Source organism: Manis pentadactyla, chromosome 6 (genome assembly GCF_030020395.1).
Source record: "Manis pentadactyla isolate mManPen7 chromosome 6, mManPen7.hap1, whole genome shotgun sequence".
Lineage (NCBI taxonomy): Eukaryota > Metazoa > Chordata > Mammalia > Pholidota > Manidae > Manis > Manis pentadactyla.
This window is the reverse complement of record NC_080024.1, coordinates 13,384,768-13,398,961: the sequence shown is the minus strand read 5'-3', so window position 1 is coordinate 13,398,961 and position 14,194 is coordinate 13,384,768.

The window sequence follows — 14,194 nt, the reverse complement described above, 5'->3', positions numbered from 1 at the left end:
CTTGGGCTCCAGATACTCCATTTCCATATAACTGATACATAATGAAATTCTTGTAATCTAAGTCCTTATAACTAAATACCGTTTCTGGTTGTTATTTTATGAATATTACAATGGAAACCCCATACATAAAATTTTTGTCCAAGTTTCTGGGTATATCAGGATAAATTCATAAAATTCAAACTACTGGTTTGTATATATACATATTTCTACACATGTATCTGTCAAGAAAGTTTGTACCAATTTATAGCAGTACACATTCCCACCAGTAATAAACAACCCACGTAACTCTTGAATTAAGAATTCATTACAACATAAACAATGTCCCAGCTGAATTTAGCTGGAGAAAATTCACAACTGCACTGGCTGGTCTCACTTTAAATTCCTGCCCACAAACTTAAATAGTCCTTAGGGCCAACTGGCAGTCTCATGCTCCCCCAGCCAGGCTTGCTTCCCTCCAAAAGGACTGTTTTCCATCTTCTCTTCTTACCTCCTACTTCAGCACCTCCTCCCCTTTCCTCTCAGCTTTTTATCTCACCGAGAATATAGAAGCAATCAGAGACCTTCCTCATCCTTCAAATTCTGTGTTCCAGGCTTCCCGCCTTCTCCTACGTCATACACATGCCCATTCCTCCGGTTACTTCCCTGAATGGCCTGCCCGGACTCTTCCCCTTGGGCACAATATCCCACCCTCTCTCAGGAAGGCAAGGATCTTGCTGTGCAATTGCTATACTTGACTCATCCCTCCCTTTCTGCAGCAGCATTCCCATGCAGTGGCTTAAACTGGCAATAACATCCTCCATCTTTTACAAACAAAATGAAACTTCCTTTGGCCTATATTCCCTTCTCGGGGCCGCCCTGTCTCTGCTCCCCTTTATAGTAAGGTCTCAGTTAGCTCTTACTTTACTCCCTTTCTCCATATCCCCTCATCCCATTCTTTTAATCCTTCTCCCATTAGGTTTTTGCCCTTACCACACTGATTTTATCCAGATGGCCAATGAGTTCCTATTGCCCAGCCCAGGGGGTTGCACTCAATCTTCATCCCACCTACCTGTCAGCTACACTGGACCAAACTGCTCGTGACCTCCTCCTGCAGAGAACAGTGTTTACTTGGCCTCCAGGACGCTGCTCTCTCACCACTCTTCCCTGGCCTTGTCCTTCTGCCTTATGCCAACTCCCCCTCACCCCCCAGTCCTCCAGGCATCAGCCTGCCCATGCTCAGTGTTGGGGCCTCTCTTGTCTTCTTCTGCCTTTGCTAACTCCCCCTCACCCCCCAGTCCTCCAGGCATCATCAGCCACCCATGCTCAGTGTTGGGGCCTCTCTTGTCTTCATACTCACTCCTGAGTTTAGCTGGGATGTGGCATGAGTTAGGATAGTGGGTGTTTTTAAGCTGCTAGTGTAAGTCTGGACCAGTTGTTGAAGGGCACTAATGCCAATCAGACAATTCATGTTTTAGTGTCAAACAATGAGAATCTTTTGGAGGTTTTCCAGTCAGGTTGAAGATGGGGACAGTGGAAAGGGTTAGTGTGTGGTTGGAACACAACTGTGCTTGAGGGGAATTAGAGTAGGTGTCAGGCTATAGGGCGTAGGGACCTGGGGCCAGAAGGAATAGTTCAAACAACCAGATGCCCAGTCCACTGGGACATTTAATGTGCTTTTTAAGATTAGAGATGAAATTAGTAATCTGACTAAAAAACACAGTGTGTGTACATGACTTAATTAACAGACATGCATGTGTGCACATGTGCATGCATACACACACACACACACACACACACACACACATTCCTGATGAAAGCAAAAATTCCACAAGGGTTCAGTGACTTTAGGTTATGGATTTTTTCATTTCATGAAATCAATTACCAGGGAAGATTTGTACCCAAACTCTCAAGTTGATTCCATTTCTACATGAGCATGTTTCCAACATGCTTTTATGCAGTAGGGATTTATAAAAAGATGGAGGCAACTCCCAGAGCCAGAGCTACAGTGGGACGGGGACTGATCCTCCAGGAAGGTGGGAAAGCCAGCAAGTCAAATGCTGCAGGATTACCTTCACCCCTACATGTTGGCCCTGGGGCATGCCTTGAATCGGTCCCTCTCTCATCAGGGAAATTTCTAGAGTGCCAAGCCCCACTGGGCCATTCATAAGTTAACTGTGTCCATTATACGTAGAGACCACAAATTGGCTTTAAAAACATAGCTACTAATATCCTCCAAGAGTGGTCTGGTCCACCATCTCTCCTGGACATACTAAAGGATTTGTGCAGATATGGGAGACCCTTGAGAATGTGAATTATTAAAGAATGAGACAAATACCCTACCATTACCTGCATCTGTGCCTTAGAAGTTTAATGATACGGATCCTGATGATGTATATACAAATCAGTACTATTCATATGTTATCACACTGTAAATGCCAGATTGTCTTTACAAAAGGAAATGGGTGCAAAGTGTGCATTTCTTATGTGTGATTATGCAGAATGCTTCCTGATAGCTATTGAATTCTTAACAGAATCTTTGGACTCTTCAAACAAACAAGATTTACTGAGTTACCAAACAAGATCTGTCAGGAAGTGAACAGGGTCTTTCTTTCCAATCATAATGGTAACATGGTTAAAGGCTAACTAAACCTAAGATAAAGGGGATGGAGAGGAGCAGCACCTGGGGTTCTCATTTTGTTGTCTTGTCAGATACAAGATATTTCAACAAAGCAGGTTAAAGGTGTAGATTCGTTCACTGCTGCACCAGAAAGAAAATAGGTAATGGAATGCAGATACACCTTGATACTGGCTGGCAGTTACAATCTCTGTTAAAAATACAGTATTTGTCAGGGTCGCAGGTGCTGAGTAGGACTGAGAGCATTTGGAACAATCAGAACATTTTCACATGTGAGCACTAGCCTTTGATTTGATCTTCCAGTCAGCATTTGTGGACGTGCCTTCCCCACACTGGATCTTGGTTTAAAAGGCGTCATTCCTGGCTGCCACACCCACTTTTGTCTGCTTTCTGCTGCCATCTCTCCTCACTGTTCTCGCATCCACCCTCCCATGGAATCCCAAATGCTCAAACGGCTGCCACAGTCCAGGGTGTTCTTGAGGCTACTCGGCATATCCAGTGGTGATGTTGATGAATCACACAATACATAGATGTTGAGAGGCCAGATTTATAGCTGGGTGGGAAGAGACACCTTCCTACTTGAGAGGCCTTCAGTTTGGTCTGAAGTTTGATGCTGCACTGCTATCATATATTGCCAGCCTTCTATGGGATATGCTGAACTCCTTGGTTGATATTTAAATTTCAACATCAACCAGAGAATTATTAGCCCTGGTGCTCCTGATGAACAATGATCTTTGGTTTTGTAGCTTTTGTTGAAGTCCCCGTGTAATCTGTAGCCATGTATAGGCTCACAGTGAGAGCAGAGTCACTGAATAAATGTGTATGTTGAGCAAGGCACTGGCCCACAAGCCCTCAAGGCAAGTGATTCAAAATCAAGGGCAGGGAGTGGACAGAGTGAGAGAGCAATGAGAATTACTAGCCCTCAAGTGAGTTGGGACATGGAGAGGACCGAGTTAGGCCTGTGCTGAGCACCAGACAGGAAGAGAGGAGTGTCTGCATTCAGAAGCCCTGAGCACCTGTGTGGCCCCTCCTCCTACCAGCCATGTGACTTTGGACAAGACGCGTGACTTCATTGCTCCTCAATTTCCTCATCTATAAAATGAAAATAATAACTCTTATGCCTTCCAAAAATGTTAGCTGAATTAAAAAGCCAGTACTCAATAATTACATGTTATTACTACTACCAGTAAATTCTAATTAGCAAAAACTTTATTTAAAAAGCTGCCTTGTATATTTGCCAAAATACCTTTTCCAAAGCATGTTAAAACATGCCTTCTTTAAAGCAAGTTTCAAAGCAATGGAGAGAGCTGAGCGTGACAGCATGGTGGCTTCGTAGCTCCAGCAAGCCTGTCCCTGGTGGCACAAACCACACTCCAGTTTCACATGAAACTCAAGAATGAGGCAGAAGAGTAACCTGCACATGCAAGCAGGACTTGGGTGATCACATGGTGTCAGGGTTGTAGGGTGAGTAGTGTGAATACATATGGGTGTTCGCTGGATCTGCAAAGGCAGAGATTGTCATTTGAGAAAATGCCACCAAGCTGATCCAAAAATCTGTACAAGAGAACAGTTTCTCTTCTGTCTGTTGTCAGAGATCAGGTACATGGCCTTCTAAGTTCTGTCCTTATAATATGCCATCATAAATATCCAGTTACCTGTTGGCATTTTCTAGCATAGGTCAGTATTCTAAAAACAGTGTTAATAGGTAATAGATACTAGCTGTTAATCTTATCTTTAAAACAAACATTCTGCCCTTCTGATCTAGTATTTTAAGACTTGGGTGAAGCAAACAATCGCCAGGAATTCCCTCAGCAGTGGAGGCTTTCTTTGCAGGCTCATCCCCCAATTTATCTATATAACTACATTCTTTTCCTCTCTTGTCACTTGTTTCCTCTCTGGTCACACATGTTAGAAAGAACTGAGATTGCTCCAGGAGTGCTATCATCCCTCTTTCATAGATGAGAATGTCAAAGACCTTGTTAAGATCATCTCACGAGTAAAGTGCAGACCTGAGACTCAGAGGTGGGTGACCTTGTTGCCAAAGTCCATTCTCTCTCCAGTACAGGATCTTTCAGCCCCCGGCAGGGTTCACCCAGACTTTGAGCTTTCCCTCATTCTCGTCCTCTCCAGTCCCAAACCCTTGCCTGTATGTATTCAAGCACCACCTTTCAGCCTTTGTGAGTAGGATTCGGAAGAGGTTCCCTGTCCTGCACACAGAGTCCACACTTCCTCCTGCAGCCTGAGGGTAGGGTCACCACTCTGGACAAGGGTCGGGGTCCGCTGATTAGAAGGATGAACTCAAACACTGACGAGAAAAGCCCCGCTGAGGCCGTGGGAGCCATGAGACCTCCAGACCCCCTCACTAGAGCCGTGGGCCCCAGACGTTGGTGTGCCCGGAATCACTGAGGGAACCTGCTAAACATCCGTCTGCCCGGCCCTGCCCAGAGGAATCCTGATTCCAAAGATCTGTTCAAGGGCTTATACTGGGGTAATTGCAAGCTCAGATTCTACTACAAGGCTTTGCTTTAATAAGTGGCCTCACAGTTTATTGGCTCTGCAACTTTGGACTGATTGCCTAACCTCTCTGTGCCTCGGTTTCCACAACCATCAATGGATAGGATATTAGTACACATCATAGCTTGGTTGTGAGAGCTGAGAGCAGAGATCACACCTGAAACCTGGTGCCTGGTACACAGCAAATGCTTAATAAAAGCAACTGTTCTTATTGATACCAAGAATATGAACTTCTGTCTTAGGCAAAAACTAAGATTTCACTTGGGCTCTGTCTCCCCCAGGACCAGCAGAGGAGTTGTAATGGACATAATATGAGTACTCAACACAGTTTTATAGTGAAAATTAAGCAACTGTAAACCAGTATACCAACAAAAACACTAATGAAAGTATAATTGGAAACTGTGATAAGGTGTGTGATGGATAAAAACAGTGGCCACTGACAGAGAATGATGGGAAATCTACTTAGAATGGGAATAAAGGGGTAGACTCCCAGGAAAGGACATTTCATCTGAGGCTGGAGGGGGCTGGGAGGGGAGAGGCCAGCTGAGCCCTGGAGGAAGCGAGTGAAGGCAGGTGGGGCTGGAGCAGAGCGGGAACAGAGCAGTGGGCACCTTGGTCCTGGGTGAGGCAGGCCTGTGGACTCCGGCAAAGAGTTGGGATTTTATTCAAAAAAGAACCTTTTTTTTTTTCTTTCTTTCTTTGCAAAATGGCACCCCCATCTCCTTAGTTCTCACTAGCAAAGAATTTATGAGCAGAATTCTTATCCTGCAGTCCCTCTGAACACTTCTGTCAATGATGCCATCTGTCCCGGGCCCTGGCAGTGGGGCCATTTGCTTATCCCAGCCCTGTTGTGAAACACAGGAGGTCAACTTTCCTGGAATATGGTGGTTGGGCGTGTCCGTATTTGTCATTGCTCCATTCAGGGATCATTAAGCACTTGCCTAGATAAGGACTCTCATATCAAACCCGCACAGCTAGGCAAAGGGAAAAGTGATTAGTAGCCCGGAGTTTGATTTTTGTTAAAACAAAGCCAAAGCAGCAGATAAATCTTTTCTGTTCCTGCTGGACTTAAAGACAGACTCTCACTGTCTTGACTGGAGGAGGACCAGAAGACTGAGCTAATTTTAGGCCAAGACATGGCAGTGGGGACCCCGTGTGTTCATTTTGAGTAACAGCCATCAGTATGAATCTTCTACCTGAAGAAAAGTAAAGGTTTTAAGTGGGAAAATGTCCTTTATGCACCAGGGCCATTCTTAGGAACTATATTTATGCTATAATTGGTTACCACCTTTCCAAATACAACTTAATAAACAAGAAAGACAGCTCAAATTCAATGGAGCTAAGAAATAGGGCCAGTAATGCACTGTCTTCCAACCACCCTGAGCCTTCTTAGTATCGTCATCTGTAAAAACAGGAAGTTTGGACCATATACTGTCCAGGGGCCTTTTCAATTCTCGAATCCCAGTGGCCTATGGGGAGAACTGGAGATCTGGGTTCGGACCTTGCTTCTGCCTTGCCTTTGACTGGGGTGGTTAACTCACTGACCTTTACCAGGTCTCAGGGTGATGGAAGAGGTGAGGGACTGGATTCAATGTTCTCTAGCCACCTTTCAGCTCCTTTATACTTGCAACTTTGAAAGCCTCCACCCAACTTCACAGGCCTGGAAGCGTTACCAGTGCAACTTGTCCAAGTCTGTGGTGCTCCTCGCAGGGTTCTCAGACTGGGGTCGCTCCATTACACTGTGGTCTCTGTGCCCAAAAGAAAGCACTTGGGTATAAAAGGCAGTCAGGAACCAGAAAAGACACATTCAGGTATGCAACATGGGCTTTTCAAACACCAGCTCACCAAGCAGGGCCGGGAACTGGGTCTGGGAGCTGCCCAACACCACCTTTGCTTGACAAGGATATCCAGACTCCACCTGTGGGGGATGAGGGGCTTCTGAGCCCCTTGGAGGCCTCTGAGACTTGCTAGTCATTGAATTTCTGATCTCCTGGCCCAGTCTGGCACATCAAAATAACTAATTTATTGGGCATTGCTTATGTGGCAGGCTGTGTTCAAAACTGTATACATATTAACTCTTAATCTTCCCTACAGCTCTCTGAAATAATCACTCCCCCCCCCCACCCCCTTACAGATAAGCCCAGTTTGGTCTGAGGCCACTTGGCCCCTAACGAGATTCCAGTCCACGGTGTCGGCACCAACTCCCCCAGCCACCACCTACAGACATGGGGCTCAGTGAGCACACCTGAAGCCTATCTGTGCTGAATGAATCAAAATGAAACTCACTCCAAGATCCTCCTGAGGAGTGCTCCTGGGATCCAGATTCTCCTAGCACCTTCCCTTCCTTTCTGGCCCCTAAGGGATTCTTGCCCTCCGTGACCACAAAGCACTCTTAGCCAACTTTGGAAAGTAGTCCTCACTCACACCCCCAGTCTGGCTTGTTTGGGCTTTATAGGTTCCTTCTTTAACCAGTATTATAAGCACCCCTGGGGCAGGGAACTACCCAGTTACAGCCTCTTGGAAAAGGTGTGAACCAGGAACTCAGGATGGGATCAGGCCACATACCTAAACTCTCCACCCCAAAGTGAGCTTTGCCTCAAGGGGCCTGGACCCACACAGCATTCTCTTCTCCTCCATCCATTTCCCCAAAGCCGGTTCAATCTCCACCTCATTTCTCACACTTCTGATTGAAGACAAGGAGAAGAAAGGAGCTAATAATTATTATTTGCTACGGATACTAGGCTTGCTACTTCAAATACTTTCATCTTTACATGCCCGGTATTACTGCACTCATTTTACAGGTAACGAGAGCGGCCAGAATGTTCACATCATTTGCAAGTGTCAACATGGCCAATGAGCAGCAACACTGCAGTTCCCTCCCAGAGAGGTCTGGGCCCAAAGTCCAGCCTTTCTACCCATGCTGTCTTGAATGTGTTCATTAGCACCTCGTGTGCCCTCTCTGGGATACCTGATGGGCTGGGAGAAAGAGGATGTGTTTTGGAAGCAGAAAAAAACAGAACTTGAGGACCATTTCTTCATCTATAAGATAGGGGAAAACAGTTCCTACCACAGAGCATTCTTAAAGGATCAAATGGAACAACACAGAGAGAGAATTCAGCACTGTGATTGGAAAAAGGGACATTGAGTGCATGTTCGCGATCCTTCTCCTCTTCCTCCTCCTCTTCCTGCATAGTGCAGGTGAACTCTGGGCCTCACACAGCAGCAGGGGCAGGAATGCCAGGCCACTGGGAAGGGGCACCAGCAGCCACGTGGTGGTAAAGAAACAGGCTTAACTTCACATCCAGACAGCCCTGGCCTCAGCTGAACACAATTTAACATCACATGCTGACATCAAATATTTTTTGAATAGAGAGATTAGTTAAGGTCTGATGCAGATTTTTAAATGCACTGTCTAAAATCAGTTAGAGAAAATGCACAAAAGCAGAGAGAAAGTAATGAGTAATGAGACTACAGAGTACTAAAGACATTGTGTGCCACAGACAGTTAGTTGGCCTCTCATGCTAAAATGTAAGCATTGGATTCAAAAGCACAGTGCAAAAACTATGTATTCTGTGCCTTTTTAAAAGAAGCATATAGTAGGCTGGTCTTTGAAAGTGGACATTTTCAAATTAATTTTAATAAAGATATGATAAATTAGAAAGGAACATTCTTATCAAAGAGTTTTTATGATTAGAATTAGTATTTTCCAGTTTCAAAAATTCCTTCTCTGAGTGTGGTCTAGAGTGTCATAGGATAAGAAACAAACAAACAAACAAATGCAGTGGCCCAGAGGGTAGACATGCTGGCTGCTGCAGTGCATAGAAATAAGGAGGGGGGAAAAAGGATAAAAGAAATTGGTATAGTAGTAAAAAGGGAGCAGAGCACAAACACAAACACCAGGTAACACCAAAACAGAAGCATTTTGAAAATTTAAAACTGACTTTTGAACCAATTGGACTTAAATTTAGATTTACATTCATCCGGCACATACTAATGGCTAATAATAGCTGACAGATTTTGACCTCTCATTTTATGCCCATGGCCCTGTTCTAAGTCCCTGATATGTATTTACTTATTTACAGTCAGTGCTCCATCAATAAATCAAATAAATAACTATAAGGAAGGAAGGTATCAGGAAGTGAGCTACAATAAAGAACTGGGACTTCTAGCATGAACACTATTGACATATTCTTCCCAACTTTGTTTCCTTACTTCAAAGAAAAGTCCAAACAAAATTACTTGCTCATAATTAAGGACTAACAGAATAATCCCCCACCCACCTCCTTCTGGTTGAAGTTACAAAGGGTTATATATTCGGCAAGGAAAACAGAATCTATATTGGATTACTCAAGTATCACCCTTTAGTGATAAGTATGTGTGCCAAATCTAAATCCATCTCAAAAGTTCCAAAATTGATCCCTGAAATGAATAAAGACTTCAACAACTCAGAGCAAAAATTTATTAATTGAAACAAAGGGCATTCGTCTTTGCAGGCAAAATCAAGGAGTGCTTTGCTGTCAGTCATGTCATGTTCATCCTTGTGTACTAGGAGTGAAAAGAGGTGTTGACTTCATATTCTCTAGTGGAAAATCAGGAATTCCTTCTGTGTCTGTCCCTGACATTGAAATGGAGATGGGCCGAAAAAGAAGTGAAAGATGTAAGTTCTCCCTTTACTTCCCGAACCTTCCAGATTGGGAATAGGAATCTTGGTCTATCTTTCACACAGGTCACTTAGGAAATGGAATTATCTCTCCTCTTTAACTCTTACATTTAACGCTTTCTGATTGGGACTTACTGGAGCTGCCCCATAAAAGGTTATGGGGAAAAGACACATGATTAGAGATCAGAACCAGAATTAAATGAATGATTCATATAATTTGATCTAATATGAGACTGTTCCTAATTTTCCAACCTATTATAGCTCTGCGTACCATGCCATGGCCAACTAAGATCACTTTCCCTGCCTGCATAGTAGGATGAGAATGACTAGTTCTTCAGTCACATTGTTCCTTAAGCCAGAAGGCCCGCAGGGTGTAGCAGAGAAAGCCGCCTCCTCTTTCATCTTACTGCACAAACCACATGGACCCTACCTCAGCAGCTAACTCATTCCATCATTTCCCCCTGTTCCCCTCTAATAACTCTTGGAACTGCAGACAAAACCCCTTATTCTTCACCAGCCTATCTAGTCTGTCACTAACCATCTTCACGTCTACTTCGTGCTCCCCACTCAAGCCAACTAAGGAGTCATCTAGTTAACTGAAGCTTCCCAGGAAGATGGACTTTTCCTTCTTATTAAACCCTTCGTGTTGCTCAAAAGACCCAGGTAAATTAAGAGATTTTTATTAAGTTCCAGATAGACTCCGGACACCAAAGTTTAGGTTAGGCTAACCATTCTCTGCCTCATTCCGTCATGGTGCACTATGATGTCCAGGAGAGCACAGATTCACGTGTTCTGTTCATTGATATATCCCTGGTGTTTTGTTCAAACCAGGCCAGAGCCTAGAAACATGAAAAGGATATTTAAAGGAATAAATAAACAGATCACTGTTTCAACACTTCCTTTTATGTTCCTTTCAATATTTGATTTCTTGGCACGAAGTGCAAACACTGAGATAAATTCTGTAATGGTGTTTTATTTTCTGAGCTGTAAATGCTACTCTGTAGTGACTTGGCTTTGAGATGCAGGCAATAGGAGTAAATAAACCCACCGTTATGCACTTCATTATAAGCCTCCACTACATTCATTAGGGTGAGAATAAATAGTTTCAATAGGGAGACTGAAGGCGGTTAAAGTGATTATAGGAGCACTGAAACAACCTTTTGCAACTTGGGAGAACTTTCCTGAATGTGTAGTTGAGTTTTCAACACTATTACATGCTTAGTTATGTACTATTCTTAGTTAATACATCTTAAAAACACTAGATGTTTTCTTTAAAAACTACCTTTGTTTACCACCTTTTGGAATTCTGAAATCTGAAAAATATATGAAGGTTTCTCTCTACCCTCTATGCAATACATTACTAAAATTTTAAATGGTTCAAAATCGTGCAAGTATAATCTGCTTAATATTTGTATGATATTTAAAGTTTTTCTAAAACACCTGTAAAGAGCCATGTGATAGAAGAATACTTCACATTCCCAAATACCAGCCACAGATTTAACTTCCTTACTTAATTGGGACTTTGAAATGTTTTACCATAGTTAAATATGAAGATTTGATATAATACTATGTTACAATGTATATTTCTTAGTTTTCATTTATCAAATTGCAAAAGTTATGCTTGAAAGGTGACAGAAAAATCTTCAAATAATTCTTTATAACTGTGCCACTCATGTCCCTGGTTTTTGTGGGGAGAGGGAAACAAAACTGTTTAAAAGCACTCAGCACTCAAACAATGAAAGAATTCAGTCAAGAAGCAGGATATAATTTCAAAAGACAAAAAAAAAATCAACAGCCTTTATATATACAAAACAGACTAGACAATATCAAAGAAGAGAAACCTCATTTACCAACATCAACAAACATGGTGGGGAAGGGGGTGCAGGGGAAGCTACTTGGGAATAAATTTAACACAAACTATACAAAACCTTGTTGGAGGAAAACCTGAATTTTCCTAAAAGACACAAGAGTAGATTTGAACAAGAGGGAACACATCCTCTGTTTTGCATAGGATTACCTAACATTATCAAGATGCCAGTTCTGCCTAAGTAAAGCTTATTAATTTAATTTATAAATTAGCTTTTCTCAGTAGATACTAAGACATTGCTTATGGAGCAGGACAAGTCAAAATAAAGTTCACGTTTAATGTGAGAAATAAACATGCAAGTACAGTCAGGAAACATTTAAAGTTAACCCTACTAGACACCAACATGTACTACAAAGCCTGTATAATGAAAGCAGTGCGGTACTGTTCAGGAGTAAACAGACAGTGGAATGGCATGTAAATTATAGAAATAGACCCAAAGACATCTGAAACTTTATGACAAAGCAGGTATCTCCAATCACTGAGGCAAAGGTAGACTTTTTAATGGTCCTAGGATACTGACTTATCATTCAAAAAAAAAAGTAAAACAGGTCTGTACCTCACAGCTTTAATGAGAATAAACTTCACATGCATCAGGGACCTAAATGAAAAAAAGAAGGAAAGAAAAGAAGAAAGAAACAATACAAGTACTAGAAGAAAACATATAAAAATTCCTCTTTAACCTGTGCATAGGGGAGGGTTTTCTGAAAAGAGCCAGAATCAATAAAAGAAAAGATTGATAAATTTGACTACACAGTTTTTTTTTTTTAATGTCATGGCAAAGAAAAAAAAAAGTCAAAGTCAAAAGACAAAAAACAGGGCAAAAATGTTCACAGACTTATGCCATAGAGAAAGGGCTATTTCCCTGACATATGAAGAACTCAGAATTGAGGAAGAAAGAGTCAAAATAACTGATAGAAAAATGAGCCAAAGGCATAAACTATCAAACACACACACACACACACACGGAGTCTTAAATGCCTTTAAACATATGAAAAGATGTTCAACTTCACTCATATGAGAAATGCAACTTAAAACGTCAGGGATACCATTTCTCACATTTGTGGCTAACAAAAAAAAACCAGTATGACAGCGTATTCTGTTGGGAGGCTGTGGGCAACAGGTTTTCTCATACATTGCTGTGGGAATGCAAACTGGTTCAACCCTTATGCAGGGTAATTTGGCAATATCTAACAAAACCATGTATGCGTTTACCTTTTGACACTGCAATTCCACTTCTAAGGACTCACATGAAGATATACCCCCAAAGCACATGCACAAAATTATAATCACTGCTGCATTATTAGTAACTGCAAAATAGTGGAAACTACGTGTATGTCCACACATAGGAGGCAGTTAAATAAACTACCATACAGTCTCACTACGCAGCAGTGCAAATGAATGAGAAGGACCTCTGAGAGCTGAGTGGGGGGGGTGTACAGGATATGCTGTTAAACAAAAAGCCAAGTATGAAAGAGCATCTACAGTGTGATACCTTTGTGTAAGAAAAAAGAGGAAACAAGAAAATACACGTGCATCTGTTCATTGTGCCAAAGGAACATAAACCAGTCACTGTCAGACGACTTACCTGCAGAGGGTGGGTGGGACAGGAGTGGAAATGATGGAAGGGGTGGGTGTCACTTCTCTAAGTATAGTTTCTGGTACAGTTCGAACATTTCAATCCAGGTTAATGTTTCACAACTGTATGAGGGTTCCCTAGAGACACAGAAGCTGCGGGATGTGTATATAGAGAGAGAGACAGTTAAGATACTTTACGACATTTATTGGCACATGCAATTATGGAGACTGGCAAATCCAAAATTTGTAGAGTACAGTTTTTTAACTGTATCCCCTTAGTCTAAAGATAAAGAACTCTTAAATATTGAACTCTAATTAGGAAACAACTTCTTCCTCTTCTCTTTCTCCTCCTCCTTCAGAGGTATAGGTTAGGAATTCTAAAAGTATTTCCTGTGTATTCTAGGGTTCAACAAATAACTAAATATATTATAGATCATGAGAGACATGTTTCTCACTGTTGGAGAAGGGAAATATAAATGCAGAAGAGATGACAGGATGACCCCCATGGTGTTGGACTGGATTTGGAGCTATCATTAAGAATGTGTTAGAGGTGTAGAAATAGAGGCATGTGTAGGTACGTAGGTATGCATATATGTGTCTGTATATATGTGCATGCCAGACACACATCTATTTATTAAGCTCTCTCCATTAAAAAGGTCTAAAAGCAGTGATACCCCAGAAGCAATGCACACCTGAAGCCCAGATCTTGTTTCTACTTACCATGAAAGGAACCAAAGGTTTTTGGAGAAATGGCAGAGATACTAGGGCTGACAAAGGGAAAGTACACAAAAAAAACCTTCTCTTGTGCCAGAAAGTAAAGAAATATTCAAAGAGTAGTAGCAATATGTCAAGAGGATACAAGAGCCAGACTGAAGAGGCTCTCACTGGAAAAATCTGAAATAACTCGAGCAAAGCAATATATGATGATAGTACATTGTATTACAGGGTTATAACCTATGAATAA